This window comes from Scyliorhinus torazame, chromosome 1 (assembly GCF_047496885.1).
Source record: "Scyliorhinus torazame isolate Kashiwa2021f chromosome 1, sScyTor2.1, whole genome shotgun sequence".
NCBI lineage: Eukaryota > Metazoa > Chordata > Chondrichthyes > Carcharhiniformes > Scyliorhinidae > Scyliorhinus > Scyliorhinus torazame.
In genome coordinates, this window is record NC_092707.1 from 340,633,634 (window position 1) to 340,654,753 (window position 21,120).

Here is a 21,120-nt window from a genome sequence, read left to right on the forward strand (position 1 = left end):
CCGCGGGAGCTACCCCAGTTACCGCATGTGGAGTGGTCCTGTATGAAAACAAAAAACGAGCCAGTCTCGTGTCCATAGACCCGAAAGACTGCTTCTTTTGGCCCCGTTTGAATGTCTGCACTGTTCGCTCCGCCAAACCATTGGAAGCTGAGTGGTATGGAGCTGTCGGATATGACGTATGCCGTTTATCTTCATGTACTTCGCAAACTCTTCACTTGTGAACGGACTGCTGTTGTCCATGACCAGCACCTCGGGGAGGCCATGCGTACTGAAAGACAAACGTATCTTCTCGATTGTTGCGCAGGACGTTGTGCCTACCATCTTATGCACCTCTAACCATTTAGACTGGGCATCGATTAATAGAAGGAACATGGATCCTTGAAAAGGGCCGGCGAAATCCGCATGCAAGTGATGTAGGGGCGTGGCCGGCGGAAGCTTCTGATGCTCCTGGCAAATGGAGCAGTTTTGGGCCACCTTCTCAATGTCGGTGTCGAGGCCTGGCCATCAGACATAACTCCGGGCCAACATTTTAATTTTGGTCACACCCGGATGCCCATTGTGCAAGTCCTTTAGTATCAGGTCTTGTCCTTTTTCCAAGACAATCCCCCACAAGAAGATACCGTCTTCCACGCTAAATTCTTACAGCTTGGAGGAAAATGCCCACAACTCGCCTGGGATTTGTCTATGTTGCCCACCATACAAGACTATGTGCCGAACCTTTGACAAGACTGGCTCCGGCTTGGTCCACTCACGGATCTGTGATGCCGTGATAGGTAAGGAGTCCATAAAATTTAGTGTGGCAACCACCTCACCGGTCGTGGAGGTCGACATTGGACTGGTCGACAAAGGCAATCGGCTCAGTGCATCGGCATTCGCTCTCTGGATCCCTAGTTTATGCTCCGGAGAATACTCGTAGGCAGCGAGCAACAAAGCCCAGCGCTAGATCCGTATAGAAGCAATGGGCAGTATTGGCTTATCCTCTCGGAAAAATCCCAGCAGAGGCATATGATCAGTCACGATAGTGAAATGGCGGCCATACACATACTGGTGGAAGCGATTCACCGCAAAGACCACTGCCAGGCCCTCCTTCTCGATCTGCGTGTACTTCTTTTCCACTGCAGTCAATGTGCGGGAGGCGAAAGCTATCGGCCGCTTGACCCCGTTCTCCATCTTGTGGGACAGGACGGCCCCAATACCATACGGGGATGCATCACATGTGATGAGCAAAGGCTTTCCAGGATCATGGTGGTTAGTAACCCAGACACCGACAATTGTTGTTTTACCCGCCGGAAAGCGGTTTCTTGCGGCTGACCCCAAACCCAGGTGCGATTCTTCTTTAGCAAAACGTGCAACCGGGCCAGCATAGTTGCCAGATTGGGGAGGATCTTCCTGTAATAGTTTACGAGGCCGAGAAAAGATCGAAGATGCGAAGTGTCAGTCGGGACGGGGGCCTGTTGAATTGCGCGCACCTTCTCTGCGATGGGGTGCAAACCTTCGCGGTCCACCCGATAACCCAGGTAGACTACTTCCTTCGCCTGAAAGATGCACTTTGTACAACGTAAATGGACTCCAGCCTCTGAAAAGCGTCTCAGGATAGCCTCCAAATTTTCCTGCTCCGACGTCCCTGTAATTAAAACGTTGTATAAGTAGACAGCAACACGCGGTAAACCTCTCAAGCTGCCCTCCATGACGCGCTCAAAGATAGCGCAGGCAGAGGATACCCCAAAGGGCAACCATGTATATTCATATCGGCCCCACTGTGTATTAATACTTACATATGGCCGGGAGGCAGGGTCCAGCTCCAACTGTAAGTAGGCGTGACTCATATCTAATTTCATGAATGAGAGCCCGCCTGCAAGCATCGCGTAGAGATCTTCTATGCGAGGTATTGGATATCGGTCGAGCCGGGAAGCCGTTTTCACTGTAAGTTTGTAGTCGCCGCATGAGCGAACTGTGGCATCTGGCTTCATTACAGGTATAATTGGCACTGCCCAGTCAGCGAAACGGATGGGCCTGATAATACCAAAGGACTCCAAACGAGTGCGCTCCCCTTCTACCTTCTCAAGCAAGGCGTAAGGCACCGGGTGCGCCCGGAAATAGCGCGGCATGGCTCCTGGTTCGACTTGGATATGGGCTACGGCACCTTTTATTTTCCCCAAACCGGGCTGGAATACATCTGGGTACCATCCTAGTACCTCCGTCAACCCTCCGGAAGCTGTTTGGAGGATGTGCTGCCACTGCAGCCGCAAATGGCGCAACCAGTCCCAACCCAACAGGCTGGGCCCATGGCCGCACACCACGATAAGTGGGAAATGCCGCTCCTGGCGTCCATAAACAACAGGGTTCATTGTAGTTCCTGCATGTCCAATGGTTCTCCCATGTAGGTGGCCAACCTGGCCTGTGTGCTGGTTAATGTAAGGGTCTGTATACCCTGCTTGATGTGGTTGAATGTCCTCTGGGCGATCACCGAGACCGCTGCGCCAGTGTCCAACTCTATCTCAAGCGGGTGACCATTGACCAGTTCTGTCACTTTAATGGGGGCCACACGGGGAGCTGCCACACAATGCAGCTGCAGGCAGTCATCCTCCGTCTCCACGTCCTCGGGAGTAGTTGCCACAGGTTCATCCAAATGGAAGGTACGGCCCCTGGGCTGGCCCCAGTCTGTCAGAACGACGGCGCCTCTGGCACCCCCAGAACCGGCGTCCGTGACGGGGTCGGCGCCCACAAGTCTGACACTGACATGGCTCCTCATCCATCGGTTCTGGAAAAGGCTCCCTTCGGGGAGGAACGTCCGGCGGCCACTGCCGTCGATCCAGACGCCGCCCCGTCCAAGATAGCGCAGGGGTGCAGGGAGACACTTTCAGACGGAAGGGATTGTGCCCCAAGATGTGCACCTCCATTCCCTGTAGCTCCTGCACTCCCCGTTCTGCACTCTCTCGGGACAATAATATTTGAATGGCCTGTTGAAAAGTCAATGTTGGCTCAGCTAACAACTTTCTCTGGGTGGCCGCCTTGTTAATACCGCAAACCAAACGGTCGCGTAACATTTCTGACAAGGTTTCACCATAGTCACAGTACTCCACAATCCTGCGTAGCCTGGATAGAAACTCTGCAGGGGATTCTCCTGGGGTCCTTTCAGCGGTATTAAACCGGTAACGCTGGACTATTGTGGATGGGGTTGGGTTAAAATGCTGCCCCACGAAGTTCATGAGTTCATTAAATGTCTTGGTGTCCAGCGCAGCTGGGTACATAAGGCTCCTAATCACCCCAAACGTATGCGGGCCGCAGGCGGTGAGCAAAATGACCACCTGGCATTCGTTTTCGGTTATGTTGTGTCCCCGGAAATAGTAACGCATCCGTTGTGCGTACTGGTTCCAACTTTCCAGTGCAGCATCAAAAGCATCCAAACATCCATAAAGAGGCATGGTGTAACAGAAAAAAAACCTTTCAACCTGTATCCAACAAAAATCCAGGGAGGTGGCTTTAGCAGCGTAGACAGCTATGCACTTTAACCCTCGTCGCCAGTTGCAGCCTCAGCAGTACTCTCTTGCTGCTCATTCCTCTCTAGCTGGTTCCATACTGGCCAGCTCTATTTATGCAGGGACTCTGCTAATGATTTCTCCGCCCCCCTCATTGGGGAAGCTCAGGGTTGTGCGATTGCCATTAGTCCCCAGCCAGTGGTAAGCAGACAGGTTATAACAGTATGCAAATGTTTGTTTGATTCTTTCACAGGTAATCGCTGGAGAGGAAAACATTTATTTCCCATCCCTAATTGCCTTTGGAAAGGTGGTGGTCAGCTGCCTTCTTGAACCACTGCAGTCCATGTGGTATATTTAGTGTTGTTAGGAAGGGAGTTCCAGAATTGTGACCTAACGGCGGTGAAGGAATGTCAATATAGTTCAAAGTTAGGATGATGTGTGACTTGGAAGGGAACCCGCAGGTGTTAGTGTCCCTATGCATCTGCTGCCCTTGTCCTTCCAGCTGGCAGAGGTCACAAGCTTGGGAGGTGCTGGTGAATGAGCCTTGGTGAGTTGCTGCAATGCATCTTGTAGATGGTACACACTGCTGTCCCTGTGCATTGGTGGTAGAGGAGTGACCATTGAAGGTGGTGGATGGGGTGCCAATTGAGGCACGATCAATTGAACAAAGACTAGAGTTGGATACAACTGAGGCTTTATTGCTCTAAGATGTGTGGACTCCCACAGCAGCTGGCAAAATGGCTGCTGAATGGAGGGCACGCATATTTATACTCTGTCTACTGGGCGGAGCCAGCAGGCAGGAACCTGTAGTACAGGTCCTACCTTACATCACCTAATACAGGTGCAACTGTGGTTTACCACATTCACCCCCTGTTAAAATTGAGTCCGGCAGGGGTGGTGGAGAACTATATACAACAATGAATTTATATTTACAGTATTTGATCAGAAAAAAAATGTCTTTTGAAGTCCGGTGGCAGTTAGAGATTTAACCGGTCTGGTGCCTTGATGTTCCGCTGGGAGCTATGTAACGGTGGCGGCGATGTCGATGCTGGCCTGGTGTTCGATGACTCCGGGAGCATGCCGAAATCCTCTTCATCCTCGGGCGTGGGCAGGGGAAGGACGGATGGTCCTGGTGGGGTTAATGCTGGGAGCGCCAGGGGAGGGGAGGGTGGAACCGGGCCGGAGAGGTGTGTGTGTGTGGAACCTGCTGGTGCCAGGTCCCCGAGGGAGACAGTATCTTGGCGGCCGTCGGGGTACGCCACGTAGGCATACTGGTGGTTTGCATGGAGCAATTGCACCCTTTCCACCAACGGGTCTGCCTTGTGGAGGCGAACGTGCCTACGGAGCAGGACTGGTCCTGGAGCTGCGAGCCAAGTCGGGAGCGACACCCCAGATGTGGACTTCCTGGGGAAGGCAAAAAGACGTTCATGAGGTGTGTTGTTAGTAGCGGTGCACAGCAGTGACTGAATTGAGTGGAGTGCATCAGGGAGGACCTCCTGCTAGCGAGAGGCTGGGAGGTTCCTGGACCATAGGGCCAGTTGGGCGGCCCTCCATATCGTGCCGTTCTCCCTCTCTACTTGCCCGTTTCCCCGGGGGTTATAGCTGGTCATCCTGCTGGAGGCGATACCCCTGCTGAGCAGGAACTGACGCAGCTCATCGCTCATGAATGAGGATCCCCTGTCACTGTGGATATCGGCGAGGAAACCGAACAGAGTGATAATAGTGTTTAGGGCTTTGATGACGGTGGCAGACGTCATGTCAGGGCATGGGATGGCGAAGGGGAACCTGGAGTACTCATTGACCACACTGAGAATATACGTGTTGCAGTCGGTGGAAGGGAGGGGCCCTTTGAAATCCACGCTGAGGCGTTCAAGGGGGCGGGAGGCCTCTACCAGGCGCGCACGGTCTGGCCGGTAGAAATGCGGCTTGCACTCCGCACAGACCTGGCAGTCCCTGGTGATTATCCGTACTTCCTCGACAGAGTAGGGCAGATTGCGGGCCTTTATGAAATGGTATAACCGTGTGACGCCCGGGTGACAAAGGCTGTCGTGCAGGGTCCGGAGTCGGTCTACTTGTGCGCTGGCACATGTACCTCGGGATAGGGCGTCAGGGGACTCGTTGAGTTTGCCGGAGCGATACAAAATCTCGTAATTATAGGTGGAGAGCTCGATCCTCCACCGCAAGATTTTATCGTTTTTGATCTTGCCCCGCTGTGTGTTATTGAACATGAAGGCTACCGACCGTTGGTCAGTGAGGAGAGTGAATCTCCTGCCGGCCAGGTGATGCCTCCAATGCCACACAGCTTCAACGATAGCTTAGGTCTCTTTTTCGACGGATGAGTGCTGAATTTCTGAGGCATGAAGGGTGCGGGAAAAGAATGCCACGGGTCTGCCTGCCTGATTGAGGGTGGTGGCTAAGGCAATGTGTGATGCATCGCTCTCTACTTGAAAGGGCAGTGTCTCGTCTACTGTGTGCATCCTGGCCTTGCGATATCCACTCTGATACGGGCGAAGGCCTGCTGTGCCTCGGCCGTCAGGGGAAAATTGGTGGACTGAATGAGTGGGCGGCCTTGTCCGCGTAGTTTGGGACACACTGGGCGTAGTACGAGAAGAACCCCAGGCAGCATTTGAGGGCCTTCGGGCAGTGGGGGAGGGGAAGCTCCATGAGGGGGCGCATGCGATCGGGATCGGGCCCCAGAACTCCGTTCCGGACCACATAGCCGAGTATGGCTAAGCGGGTCATGCTAAACATGCACTTCCCCTCGTTGTAGTGAGGTTGAGGAGAGTGGCGGTGTGGAGAAATTTGGCAAGGTTGGCATCGTGGTCCTGCTGTCATAGCCGAAGATGGTGACGTTGTCTAAGTACGGGAAGTTGGCCCGCAAACCGTATCGGTCAACCATTCAGTCCATCTCCCTTTGGAAGACCGAGACCCCGTTAGTGACGCCGAAGGGAACCCTGAGGAAGTGATAGAGACGACCGTCCGCCTCGAAAGCAATGTATGGACAGTCCGATTTACGAATGGGGAGCTGGTGGTAGGCGGATTTGAGGTCTACCGTTGAGAAGACCTGGTACGGTGCAATCTGATTGACTATATCAGATATGCGTGGGAGGGGGTACGCGTCGAGCTACGTGTACCGATTGGTGGTCTGGTTTTAGTCCACGACCATTCTGTGTTTCACCCCAGTTTTAACGACTACCACTTGAGCTCTCCAGGGGCTGTTGCTGGCCTCAATAATGCCCTCCCGAAGTAGCCGCTGGACTCGGACCTGATGAAGGTCTTGTCCTGGGTGCTGTACCGTCTGCTCCTGGTGGCAACGGGTTTGCAATCCGAGGTTAGATTGGGGAAGAGGGAAGGCGGATCGACCTTTAGGGTCGCGAGGCCGCACACAGTGAGGGGTGGTAGGGGCCCGCCAAATTTGAGGGTTAGGCTCTGGAGGTTACACTGGAAGTCCAGGCCGAGTAGTAGGGCAGCGCACAGGCTAGGGAGGACGTAGAGGCGGAAGCCGCTGAATTCTATGCCCTGGACCGTGAATGTGACCGTGCAGAACCCTTGGATCGCAACGGAATGGGATCTGGAGGTCAGGGAAAGTCCTTGGTTGGCGGGGTGTACCACGAGGGAGTAGCGCCTTTCCGTATCGGGTGTATGAAGCTTTCGGTGCTCCCGGAGTCCAGCAGGCAAGCGGTCACGTGGCCGTTGATTTTCACACTGGTCGATGTCGTGGCCAGGTTGTGCAGACGAGACTGGTCGATCGTCACTGAGGCGAGTCGTGGTCGGTCGTCGCTGACATCGGATGATGGGGAGCCTGGGGCGCCCAGGTCCTAGAATGCTGTCGGTGTCCATGTCCCGTGGGGAGACAAGATGGCGGCACCTGAAGATCCTGCGGGGGACAAAATGGCGGCGCCCATGGGCCGCACGTTGCGGGGGTTGGACAAGATGGCGGTGCCCATGGGCTGCGCGTGGACTGAGGGGGAGAAGATGGCGACGCCCACTGACCTCGCATGGCCCCGGGAGGTGAAGATGGCAGCGCCCACTGGCCGCGTGTGGCCCCGGGAGGTGAAGATGGCGGTGCCCACTGACCGCGCGTGATCCGGGGAGATGAAGATGGTGGTGCCCATTGTATGTGGCTAGGGGGGTGGGGGCAATAGCGGTGACTGCGCAGGCCTGGCACACCACGGCAAAGTGCCCCTTTTTGCCGCAAGCCTTACAAAGGGCAGCGCGGGCCGGGCAGCGTTGGCGGGGGAGTTTCTGATGGCCACAGAAGTAACATCGGGGACCCCTGGGGTGCGCGGGCTGGTGTGTGGTGCAGGTGTACTGGCTGGGTAAGGCCCCCGCTGGGGCGGCCATCTGTAGGGTCCACGGAGGGTAGGAGGGGTGGGCCGCACGGCTGGTGGGGTAGGCCTGAATGTTGCGTGAGGCAACCTTCATGGAGAGAGCTAGCTTCTTTGTTTCAGCTAGGTCGAGCGTGGCCCCTTCTAACAGCCTTTGGCGTATGAGGTCCGACCCAATCCCCGTTACGAACGCGTCCCGCATAAGAAGGTTGGAATGTTCGGTGGCCGTAACCGCCTGACAGTCACAGTCCCGGACGAGTGGGATTAGAGCCCGCCAGGAGTCTTCTCTGGACTCACCAGGGAGTTGAGAACGAGTGGCGAGTACGTGCCTGGCGAAGAGCGTGTTTGTTTTCTGTGCGTAGTTTTCTTTGAGAAGCGCCATGGCGTCAGCGTAGTTCGAAGCGTCCTGGACCAGCGGAAACACGTTGGAGCTCAACTTTGAGTACAGGATCTGTATCTTCTGAGCCTCCGGAACAGGGATGGTCGCTGAGTTGATATAAGCCTCGAAGCAAGCTAGTCAGTGATTAAAGTCCTTTTTGGCGTCGCTTGATTGCGGATCTAGCTGCAGGCGATCCGGTTTTATACGGAGGTCCATCTTTTAGAAAATCTTAGAGCAATAAATTGAGGCACTTTCAATTGAACAAAGACTAGAGTTGGATACAACTGAGGCTTTATTGCTCTAAGATGTGTGGCCTCCCACAGCAGCTGGCGAAATGGCTGCTGAATGGAGGACACGCATATTTATACTCCGCCTACTGGCCGGACCCAGCAGGCAGGGACTACCGGCGAACCTGTAGTACAGGTCCTACCTTACATCACCTAATACAGATGCAACAGTGGTTTTCCAAACCAATCAAGCGGGCTGCATTGTCTTGGATGGTGTAAACCTTCTTGAGTGTCATTGGAATTGAACTCAAGCAGGGAAATGGAGATGATTTAATCACAGGCCATGTAGATGGTGGACAGACTTTGGGGAGTCAGGGGATGAGTTACTCACCACAGAATTTCCAGTCTCTGACTCGCTCTTTTAAACCACAGTATTTATCTGACTGGTCCAGTTCAGTTTCTGGTCAAGCGTAACTCACCGGGTGTTGATAGTAGGGGATTCAGCAATGGTCATGTCACCGAATGTCAAGAAGAGGTTCTCTCTTGTCGGTGATGGTCATTGCCTGGCACTTGTATGACATGAATGTTATTTGCCATTTATCAGTGTACACCTGAATGTTGTCCAGGTCTTGCTGCAAATGGGCACAGTCTGCTTTGGTATCTGAGGTGTCACAAATGGTGCTGAACATTGTGGCACCTAAACTCCCTCTCCTTGTAACAATATATTCTGACCATGTAGTAAGTGCAGCAATTATCAACAAACATCCCCACTTTTGACCTTATGATAGAGGGAATGTCATTGATGAGGATGGTTGGGTCTAGGATTGTAGCCTGATCAACTCCTGCAGTGATATCCCAGGACTGAGATGATAGTGTTGTAGTTACTTCCAGGATAATGAACACAAACCTGCTAAATCCATGACTCCTGTGGGCCTCTGGAATGAACCGGAGATGTAGAAATTAAGGGCCATGGTGATCTTCACTGCCACATGTATCAGATAACTACCAGTGGAGTTCAGGTTGTCCATCATTAAGGCACAAAGATTTGTGACTCCAACATCTGAAGTATGCTCATCCTCTCTGTATACCCTTGCTACTGGATACCATCTTCTCCACACTGGCATCTGCTCACAGTCCCCTTCTGCCACTTTCCCATCCTGAGGCTGCCCCTGCAGGTGGCCAGTCATAAGGTGTCCAGGTGCCAGTGGCTGCAGCTCCCTCCCTCCAGAGTGTCCCTCCTCACTGGAGGCCCTGCCTCCTGAGTGGATGTACCCATGGCAGGTGGCCACACCGGGTGTCTAGAGCTAGTCACCCAGATGCTTCCTCCAACCATCCCATCTTTTCATCCCCCTTTCAATACACCATGTGCCAGCAGCAAGGTGGCACTCCAAAGTCCTGGCACCTAAACCCCCCTCTCCTTGTAACAATATGTTCTGGCCATGCAGTATAACCTTCCTTTGAACACAAATTGCCTCTCCTGATTGCTGCCGAATAAAGCACCTACCCAACCTGCCACATTGTTGCTGCTCTGATATATCTGCTGGGTACACTTACCCAGGATGTACCTACATCCAATAGCCCCCATGAGCTTTGAGTAAAATTGAAAACAGCCTATAAAGTACCAGTCAATCGACACTAGTTCCTTAAGCACTTTTTATCCAGATCCACCTCTGCATCAACTAGATATGCTGCCCACCTCTCGCCTCCTAGTCCATCTGCAAAAGGGCCAAAGATTCTGGCCATAAAATGTTTATAACTCAGTAGAAGTCTATTGGGCCTGTGATCCTGAGCTAGTTTTTTACCGCAGCAATTAAGCTAGTCCCAGTCTCTTTCCCTTTCCCCAGAGCCCAGCATTTCCTCTCTTCCGGCATTTACCCAATTTCCATATTGAAACTGCCTCCATCACCGTCTCAGGCGGTGCATACCAGAATCTATCTACTCACTGTGTTTTACCAGTCACTTTAAATTAGTGTCCTCTGGCTCCTAACACTTCTACCAATGGGAAAAGTTTATCCCTGTCCACACTGACCAGACCCTTCATGATTTTGAAATTCTCTTATGGAAAAGCCCTTGCTCCTTCAGTCTACCCATATAACTGAAGTTCCTCACCCCTAGAACCACTCTCATAAATCTTTTCGGCATCCTCTCTTAAGCCTTCATATCCATCTTAAAGTATAATGCCCAGAATTAGACACAATGCTCCATCTGAGGCTGAACCAATATTTTATGAAGGTTCATCAAAATGTTCTTGCTTTTGTGCTCTATGCCTGTATTTAGAAAGTTCAGAATCTCCTGTGTCCTTCCAACAACTTAATTAATCTGTCCTGCTACATCCAGCAATTTGTGCACATATATCCCCAGGTCTTTCTGTTCCTGTCCCCCCTTTAGAATCCCTACAGTGCAGAAACAAACAAAGAACAACAAAGAAATGTACAGCACAGGAACAGGCCCTTCGGCCCTCCAAGCCCGTGCCGACCATACTGCCCGACTAAACTACAATCTTCTACACTTCCTGGGTCCGTATCCTTCTATTCCCATCCTATTCATATATTTGTCAAGATGCCCCTTAAATGTCCCTATCGTCCCTGCCTCCACTACCTCCTCCGGTAGTGAGTTCCAGGCACCCACTACCCTCTGCGTAAAAAACTTGCCTCGTACATCTACTCTAGACTTTGCCCCTCTCACCTTAAACCTATGCCCCCTAGTAATTGACCCCTCTACCCTGGGGAAAAGCCTCTGACTATCCACTCTGTCTATGCCCCTCATAATTTTGTATACCTCTATCAGGTCGCCCCTCAACCTCCTTCGTTCCAGTGAGAACAAACCGAGTTTATTCAATCGCTCCTCGTAGCTTATGCCCTCCATACCAGGCAACATTCTGGTAAATCTCTTCTGCACCCTCTCTAAAGCCTCCACATCCTTCTGGTAGTGTGGCGACCAGAATTGAACACTATACTCCAAGTGTGGCCTAACTAAGGTTCTATACAGCTGCAACATGACTTGCCAATTCTTATACTCAATGCCCCGGCCAATGAAGGCAAGCATGCCGTATGCCTTCTTGACTACCTTCTCCACCTGTGTAGCCCCTTTCAGTGATCTGTGGACCTGTACTCCTAGATCTCTTTGACTTTCAATACTCTTGAGGGTTCTACCATTCACCGTATATTCCCTACCTGCATTAGCCCTTCCAAAATGCATTACCTCACATTTGTCCAGGTTAAACTCCATCTGCCATCTCTCCGCCCAAGTCTCCAGACAATCTAAATCCTGCTGTATCCTCAGACAGTCCTCATCGCTATCCGCAATTCCACCAACCTTTGTGTCGTCTGCAAACTTACTAATCAGCCAACCTTTGTGTCGTCTGCAAACTTACTAATCAGAAGGCTGTTCGGCCCATCGAGTCTGCACCGAAAGAGCACTCCACCCAAGCCCACATCTCCACCCTATCCCTGTAACCCCTTAACGTAACCTGCACATTCCTGGACACTAAGGGGCAATTTGGCATGGCCAACCCATCTAACCTGCACATCTTTGGACTGTGGGAGGCAACCGGAGCTCCTGGAGGAAACCCACGCAGACATGGAGAGAACATGCAGGCTCTGCACAGACAGTCACCTGAGGCCGGAATTAGACCCAGGTCTCTGGGCTGTGAGGCAGCAGTGCTAACCATTGTGCCATCAAGCTGCGCTTGTACCATTGAGCCCTTATACCCTTTGTTTTACACTGTCTCTCCCTACCCAAATGAATCGCTTCACATTTCTCTGCATTAAATTTCATCTGCCACTCGTCCGTCCATTTCATCAGCCTCATTATTAGCTTGAAGTGCACTAACCTCCTCACAGTTCACAACACTTCCAAGCTTTGTGTCATCTGAAGCATTTTAAATTGTGCTCTGCACACTTAATTTTCAGGCATTAATAGATACAAATGATGTGAGTCTAATCTTAATTGTTTCTCCATATGTTCAGTTTATAGAACATAGAACATAGAACAATACAGCGCAGTACAGGCCCTTCGGCCCACGATGTTGCACCGAAACAAAAGCCATCTAACCTACATTATCATCCATATGTTTATCCAATAAACTTTTAAATGCCCTCAATGTTGGCGCGTTCACTACTGTAGCAGGTAGGGTATTCCACGGCCTCACTACTCTTTGCGTAAAGAACCTACCTCTGACCTCTGTCCTATATCTATTACCCCTCAGTTTAAAGTTATGTCCCCTCGTGCCAGCCATTTCCATCCGCGGGAGAAGGCTCTCACTGTCCACCCTATCCAACCCCCTAATCATTTTGTATGCCTCTATTAAGTCTCCTCTTAACCTTCTTCTCTCCAACGAAAACAACCTCGAGTCCATCAGCCTTTCCTCATAAGATTTTCCCTCCATACCAGGCAACATCCTGGTAAATCTCCTCTGCACCCGCTCCAAATACGTCCTTCCTATAATGCGGTGACCAGAACTGTACGCAATACTCCAAATGCGGCCGTACCAGAGTTCTGTACAGCTGCAACATGACCTCCTGAGTCCGGAACTCAATCCCTCTACCAATAAAGGCCAACACTCCATAGGCCTTCTTCACCACCCTATCAACCTGGGTGGCAACTTTCAGGGATCTATGTACATGGACACCTAGATCCCTCTGCTCATCCACACTTTCAAGAACTTTTCCATTAGCCAAATATTCCACATTCCTGTTATTCCTTCCAAAGTGAATCACCTCACACTTCTCTACATTAAACTCCATTTGCCACCTCTCAGCCCAGCTCTGCAGCTTATCTATATCCCTCTGTAACCTGCTACTTCCTTCCACACTATCGACAACACCACCGACTTTAGTATCGTCTGCAAATTTACTCACCCACCCTTCTGCGCCTTCCTCTAGGTCATTGATAAAAATGACAAACAGCAACGGCCCCAGAACAGATCCTTGTGGTACTCCACTTGTGACTGAACTCCATTCTGAACATTTCCCATCAACCACCACCCTCTGTCTTCTTTCAGCTAGCCAATTTCTGATCTATATCTCTAAATCACCCTCAATCCCCAGCCTCCGTATTTTCTGCAATAGCCTACCGTGGGGAACCTTATCAAACGCTTTGCTGAAATCCATATACACCACATCAACTGCTCTACCCTCGTCTACCTGTTCAGTCACCTTCTCAAAGAACTCGATAAGGTTTGTGAGGCATGACCTACCCTTCACAAAGCCATGCTGACTATCCCTGATCATATTATTCCTATCTAGATGATTATAAATCTTGTCTCTTATAATCCCCTCCAAGACTTTACCCACTACAGACGTGAGGCTCACCGGTCTATAGTTGCCGGGGTTGTCTCTGCTCCCCTTTTTGAACAAAGGGACCACATTTGCTATCCTCCAGTCTTCTGGCACTATTCCTGTAGCCAATGATGACATAAAAATCAAAGCCAATGGTCCAGCAATCTCTTCCCTGGCCTCCCAGAGAATCCTAGGATAAATCCCATCAGGTCCCGGGGACTTATCTATTTTCAGCCTGTCCAGAATTGCCAACACCTCTTCCCTACGTACCTCAATGCCATCTAATCTATTTACCTGGAGCTCAGCATTCTCCTCCACAACATTATCTTTTTCCTGAGTGAATACTGACGAAAAATATTCATTTAGTATCTCGCCTATCTCTTCAGACTCTACACACAACTTCCCATCCCTGTCCTTGACTGGTCCTACTCTTTCCCTAGTCATTCGCTTATTCCTGACATACCTATAGAAAGCTTTTGGGTTTTCCTTGATCCTTCCTACCAAATACTTCTCATGTCCCCTCCTTGCTCGTCTTAGCTCTCTCTTAAGATCCTTCCTCGCTACCTTGTAACTATCCATCGCCCCAACTGAAACTTCACACCTCATCTTCACATAGGCCTCCTTCTTCCTCTTAACAAGAGATTCCACTTCTTTGGTAAACCATGGTTCCCTCGCTCGGCACCTTCCTCCCTGCCTGACCGGTACATACTTATCAAGAACACGCAGTAGCTGAGACTTGAACAAGCTCCACTTATCCAGTGTGTCCAACACTTGCAGCCTACTTCTCCACCTTACCCCCCCAAGTCACGTCTAATGGCATCATAATTTCCCTTCCCCCAGCTATAACTCTTGCCCTGTGGTGTATACTTATCCCTTTCCATCCTTAACGTAAACGTCACCGAATTGTGGTCACTGTCCCCAAAGTGCTCACCTACCTCCAAATCCAACACCTGGCCTGGTTCATTACCCAAAACCAAATCCAATGTGGCCTCGCCTCTTGTTGGCCTGTCAACAAACTGTGTCAGGAAACCCTCCTGCACACACTGTACAAAAAAACGACCCATCTAATGTACTCGAACTATATCTTTTCCAGTCAATATTTGGAAAGTTAAAGTCTCCCATAATAACTACCCTGTTACTTTCGCTCTTATCCAGGATCATCCTCGCCATCCTTTCCTCTACATCCCTAGAACTATTTGGAGGCCTATAGAAGACTCCCAACAGTGTGACCTCTCCTTTCATGTTTCTAACCTCAGCCCATACTACCTCGGAAGATGAGTCCCCATCTAGCATCCTCTCCGCCACCGTAATACTGCTCTTGACTAGCAGCGCCACACCTCCCCCTCTTTTGCCTCCTTCTCTGAGCTTACTAAAACACCTAAACCCCGGAACCTGCAACATCCATTCCTGTCCCTGCTCTATCCATGTCTCCGAAATGGCCACAACATCGAAGTCCCAGGTACCAACCCATGCTGCCAGTTCCCCTACCTTATTTCGTATACTCCTGGCATTGAAGTAGACACACTTCAAACCACCTACCTGAACACTGGCCCCCTCCTGCGACGTCAAATCTGAGCTCCTGACCTCTATACTCTCATTCTCCCTTACCCTAAAACTACAATCCAGGTTCCCATGCCCCTGCTGCATTAGTTTAAACCCCCTCAAAGAGCACTAACAAATCTCCCCCCCAGGATATTTGTGCCCCGCAGGTTCAGATGTAGACCATTCTGTCTGTAGAGGTCCCACCTTCCCCAGAAAGAGCCCCAGTTATCCAGAAATCTGAATCCCTCCCGCCTGCACCATCCCTGTAGCCACTTGTTTAATTGCTCTCTCTCCCTATTCCTCATCTCACTATCACGTGGCACGGGCAACAACCCAGAGATAACAACTCTGTTTGTTCTAGTTCTGAGCTTCCATCCTAGCTCCCTGAAAGCCTGCCTGACATCCTTATCCCCTTTCCTACCTATGTCATTAGTGCCAATGTGGACCACAACTTGGGGCTGCTCCCCCTCCCCCTTAAGGACCCGGAAAACACAATCCGAGACATCACGTACCCTTGCACCTGGGAGGCAACATACCAAACGTGAGTCTCTCACGCTCCCACAAAATCTCCTATCTGTGCCCCTGACTATCGAGTCCCCAATTACTAATGCTCTGCTCCTCTCCCCCCTTCCCTTCTGAGCAACAGGGACAGACTCCGTGCCAGAGGCCCGTACCCCATGGCTTACCCCTGGTAAGTCGTTCCCCCCACAAGTATCCAAAGCGGTATACTTGTTTCTCAGGGGAACGACCACAGGGGATCCCTGCACTGACTGTTTTTTCCCAGTCCCTCTTACAGTTACCCATCTATCTCCAATCTTTGGTGTAACTAATTCCCTGAAGCTGCTATCTATGACCCCCTCTGCCTCCCGAATGATCCGAAGTTCTTCCAACTCCAGCTCCAGTTCCCTAACTCGGTCTTGGAGGAGCTGGAGATGGCAGCACTTCCTGCAGGTATAATCAGCAGGGACACTAACGGCATCCCTCACCTCAAACATCCTGCAGGAGGAACATTGCACTCCCTTCCCTGCCATCCCTCTAACTTTCTACCAAGATCTGGCTAACAACTAAATTAAATTTTTTATATAAAAAAAAATATTAATAACAATAATAAAATATGGTACTTACCTCACACCAATGGGTTTTATTATTAGGTTAGAGGAGGAGGGCGGGTGGGAGACACTACACGTGTAGTGTCTCGGGTTTCCTCTCCACCAGAATTTATTGGTGAGGGTCTTCCCAGAAGTCCGCGGGTCGACTTCCTGTTCCCACCTTAAACACTAAAATTTAAAAAAAAAAATTTAAAGGAGAGACTTACCTCCCAGAAATCACTTCCGCACTGCCCCCGCTGAAATGGACTAGCCTGCTCCGCTCCTGCTGAAATCGACTTGGCCTGCAAGGTAAGTAAGTTGTTAATCAGTACTTACCTCACCCCAGGCAGCGACCTTTTAAACGGTCCCCTCTGCCTCGCAGCTCCCGCGCTTTTTCAAATTCCCGCGCTGATTCTAAAGTCCCGGCTCTCACTCCCGAACTAAACAGCTGACCTGCAAGGTAAGTAAATTAATCTGTACTTACCTCACCCCAGGCAGCGACCTTTTAAACGGTCCCCTCTGCCTCGCAGCTCCCGCGCTTTTTCAAATTCCCGCGCTGATTTTAAGGTCCCAGCTCTCACTCCCGAACTAAACAGCTGACCTGCAAGGTAAGTAAGTTAATCAGTACTTACCTCACCCCAGGCAGCGACCTTTTAAACGGTCCCCTCTGCCTCGCAGCTCCCGCGCTTTTTCAAATTCACGCGCTGATTCTAAGGTCCCAGCTCTCACTCCCGAACTAAACAGCTGACCTGCAAGGTAAGTAAGTTAATCAGTACTTACCTCACCCCAGGCAGCGACCTTTTGAACGGTCCCCTCTGCCTCGCAGCTCCCGCGCTTTTTCAAATTCCCGCGCTGATTCTAAGGTCCCAGCTCTCACTCCCGAACTAAACAGCTGACCTGCAAGGTAAGTAAGCTAATCAGTTATGTGAACTAACCTGCACATCGGAGTTGGGAGGAAACTGGAGCACCTGGAGGAAACCCACGAAGACACGGGGAGAGCGTGAAAACTCCACACAGTGACCCAAGGCTGGAATTGAACCCGGGTCACTGGTGCTGTGATGCAGCAGTGCTAACCACAGTGCCACCGGAAGGGAAGACTTCTGTGCAACAGCTGCAAGTGAGATTGGATTATGTGAACTCAGTCCTGAGTGGGCATTGGCCCATTGAACAAATGCATCTATATTTGCACTGAACTGGCATTCTTACTCAGCTGGTGTGGGAATTGTAAAAATATATCAATCATTAGGGAATGCATTTGTAATGTAGAAGTTGCAGTACACTATTGGGACAGTGCAATGGGAGCTATATATTTAACCATCCTGTTTAATTTCAGAAGGTTTGATGCTGACAAATGCAAGAAGTGGGAAAATGTTCCATTCCCCAGCATTAACATTCTTAAGTATAACATTCGCTAACCCAGCTTATAAGGCAGAATGTTAAGAAGCAACTGAAGTACCAACAGTGATGAATTTTAGTTCCACAAATTGTTGTAAGTGTTGTTTGATCTTAGGGTCTACTTTCACCAGAGCTAAAGATTCTCCTATGCAAGGGCTCTCTAATGGGGGAACTAAATTTGAATCTCCTCTCATTAATATGGGCTTTGGTTGTGGAATGGATCTCAGACAGAGGGAAAATTAAGATTAAGAGTAGGTACACAGAGAAGAGCATTGAAAGCAGCCATGTAGATCATAGAAGAATCATAAAATCCCTACAGTGCAGAAGGAGACCATTTGGCCCATCAAGTTTACACTAACCCTTTGAAGGAGCACCCTACCTAGGCCCACTCCCCTGTCCCCAAAACCACACCTACCCTGTACATCCCTGGACACTTAAGGTCAATTTTAACATGGCTAATCCACCTAATCTGCACATCTTTGGACTGTAGGAGGAAACCAGAGCACCTGGGGTAAATACACGCAGACACAGGGAGAATGTGCAAATTCCACACAGACAGTGACTGAAGGCCACAATTGAACCTGGGTTCCTGGCGTTGTAAGGCAGGAGTGTTAACCACTGTGCCACCGTGAGGCCCAAGATGCTTTATGAATACAATTTTACCTCAGGATGATAAAAATATTGACAGAAAATCTTACAGAGAGAAAAAGATTGACGACAAAAATAAAATTTCCAACTAGTTTGAGAAATATTTCCATTTATCTTTTCCCCAAATTCCATTCATTTATTTTCTATATCAGAACACAAGAGCTATGAACTCCCCTTCCCATTTATAGTTCTTTTGGGAATAACAACATTCAACTTGTGCCACTTAAGAATGATGCTACTAGGTAAAGTATGTGTTCCCATGGATGAAATGCATGTTCTATTTAAATGTATACAGATTCCATTCTTGCTCGGGTTCAGCAATCTTTGCCCTCTTTGATGGTTGTGTCCCAATGAGCAGGAGTTTGGGAAGTTCACACATCCTTTCAAATATTTGCTACAGGATTGTTGCCGAGCAGGCGCTGCCACCATTGAGTGATCTATGGCCGACACTGCCAGAGGTGCTGGTGTAAAGGCATTCTGTGGGCAGTGCATTTCTTCAGCTTCCAGTCTCTGTGAAATTACTGCAGGATGCCAAGATATTTACAGTCTGAGACCAGATGGGAAATGAGCCTCTGCCACACACGAGACGCGAGGTCAAATGGTGAATTTTCTTTATCAAACGGATTAATGATTAAACGGCTAAACAGTGTTTCTCTGTTATAGCAGCAATTATTTTTATTAATTATTCACATCCACGCATAGTTTCTGCCATTTATTAAAGTGACTCAATTATCAAACGCTCCATAAGACAAAGGATTTTAGCTGCATCTTAAAGTTTATTAATTATGTGCTATTAATTTTAAAAATTAAGCTTGGAAGAATTAGTTGTCTTTTACATTTTCTATTAACATTGAGTGAGTTACAGGTGAGTGGAAACAATAAGAATGGCAACATTTAGTAGAAGGCTACATTATTAAAACCCTGAAAGGGAATGAACAGCAATATTACCGTGCCCCCTACCTAACAGAAACACATCCTTAAGCTTCCTTTCCCTGCAATTCTTGAATAAATTAAGAACATAAGCGCAGATTTTTTCTGTGACGATCATGTGCAAATATTGATTGGCTTTGTGAAAATACTTTATCTGCAACTTTAAAAGAGGCAGTAACCCAGTGAAAATAGAAGGGCAGATCAGGTTGATTTTCCAATCGGTTGAGCGAGATCTTCAAAATGTGCATGCCAGCAGGTTCTGTCTGGTGCCATCAGCGGTGCACCCCTACCACGGGTTTCTCGCAGCGTGGGGTGGATTAAATGGGAAATCCCATTGACATTGGCAGGACCAGAAGATCATGCCATTGGTCAAAGGCAGGCCACATCCCGCTGCCGTGAAACACGGTGCGGGGAAGTGGGTGTGGGTAGGGTGGGAAAGTCATTTACATTTTTGCCCATTTCTGGGGGGGGGTCTCACTCTGAGGGTCTCCTCATAATTCCCTCCCCCTGGGATCTTGAAGCTCTGGTACCCCCTCACCACCATCCTCCGACACCGCAGTTGCTCCCTTCCCCCCAAGAAACACCTCCCGAGCTTTTTGAAAGTCCCTCAGAGCTCGTCCCAGGCAGAGTGCTGCAGTACCGCCTTTGACCACTGCAGCATTGTGATTGGTGGGATTGATGAGCTGTCGGCCAATCGTATTGGCCGACAGCTCTCACGGTAGGACTTCCTGCCAAAGGTGGCTGGAATCCCCGCCTACATCCAATCAATGTTCAAATGAGTATTTAACGGCGGTAGGAGTTCGGGAGTTGCCGGCTGCACGTTTGGCATCGACTATTGGAATGGCGAACGCCAATCACTCGCCACCTTAAAATTCCACCCAAAGAAACTTGTATCATTTCTGAATAGTTCCAAAATACAACATATCCAACATTTGCCTTTTTAGTACAGTTTCCATTACTCACCTCACTAAACTGAGCATGGAAAAATGTTCAAAGAGTGCCAAACCATTAGGTATTTCTCAATCATTTTCTTGCTTTTCATTTCCCTGTTGTCACTCAGGTTTGGAAGAAACTTTGGGAAATTGATACCTTCATTTGCCAACTGCTCCAGGAGAGCAGTCTGCGATGATGGTTCTCCTCTGTCAGCACTTCTTTGAGGAAGAAAAGCAGAAGCAATTGTGTTTCGCTGGATAAAACGGGTTGCACCAGAGATAATTTCTATTCTTTCACTTGCATCCCCACAACAGAATCTGCAGGTGAGGACACAGACCCTTACATTTGTCAGTGGATCAATGCAAGCAGAGTTTGTGAAGTGCAAGAGATTCTATAACTGAGGTATGCACCATGTTCCAACCAGACCCACAGTTAAGTTGTTATATGGCAATATCACTGAAGAGGCCATCAAATTCAAAACTGTCCTTGCCTTTTATGCTTTGGGGCCATTTCAGCCTGGCATTGGGGACATTAGCAATGTAGGTCAATCCTCAATTCCACTTTCCAGCCTTATCCCCATAACCCTTGACTCCCTTACTGATTAACAATCTATCTGTCTCAGCCCTGAACATACTTAGTGACTCAACCTCTCCAGCTCTCTGCAGTATGACAAGTGCAGGATTACAATTTTGGACACAACTGGGCAGTTACATTGGGTGGGGGTGGATTCTCCAGTCTCATCTATAAGTGTGTGAAACAAATGACTGATGACTTGTGATCAGGCTACGATTTTCATCACATTCCCATCTGTTAGCAATGTGAGAGACTAATTTTACACAATTGCGGGATTTTGTAAAGTCACAGAAATTCTCAAAGAAACTCTTTTTAAAAG

The 21,120-nt window shown here is 49.6% G+C and overlaps 1 long non-coding RNA gene across 1 annotated transcript in view; it reads right to left on the bottom strand.

Annotated features, from left to right (window-relative positions):
• LOC140398176 (uncharacterized) overlaps positions 1-20,438 on the bottom strand; it is a 35,543-nt gene extending 15,105 nt beyond the window's left edge. Inside the window, exons 1-2 of the long non-coding RNA XR_011937461.1 lie at positions 20,259-20,438; positions 17,103-17,219 (exon numbers count right to left, since the gene is read on the bottom strand). This is a non-coding gene — a long non-coding RNA (uncharacterized lncRNA). The remainder of the gene's footprint in view (positions 1-17,102; positions 17,220-20,258) is intronic.
• Positions 20,439-21,120: the final 682 nt, after the last annotated feature.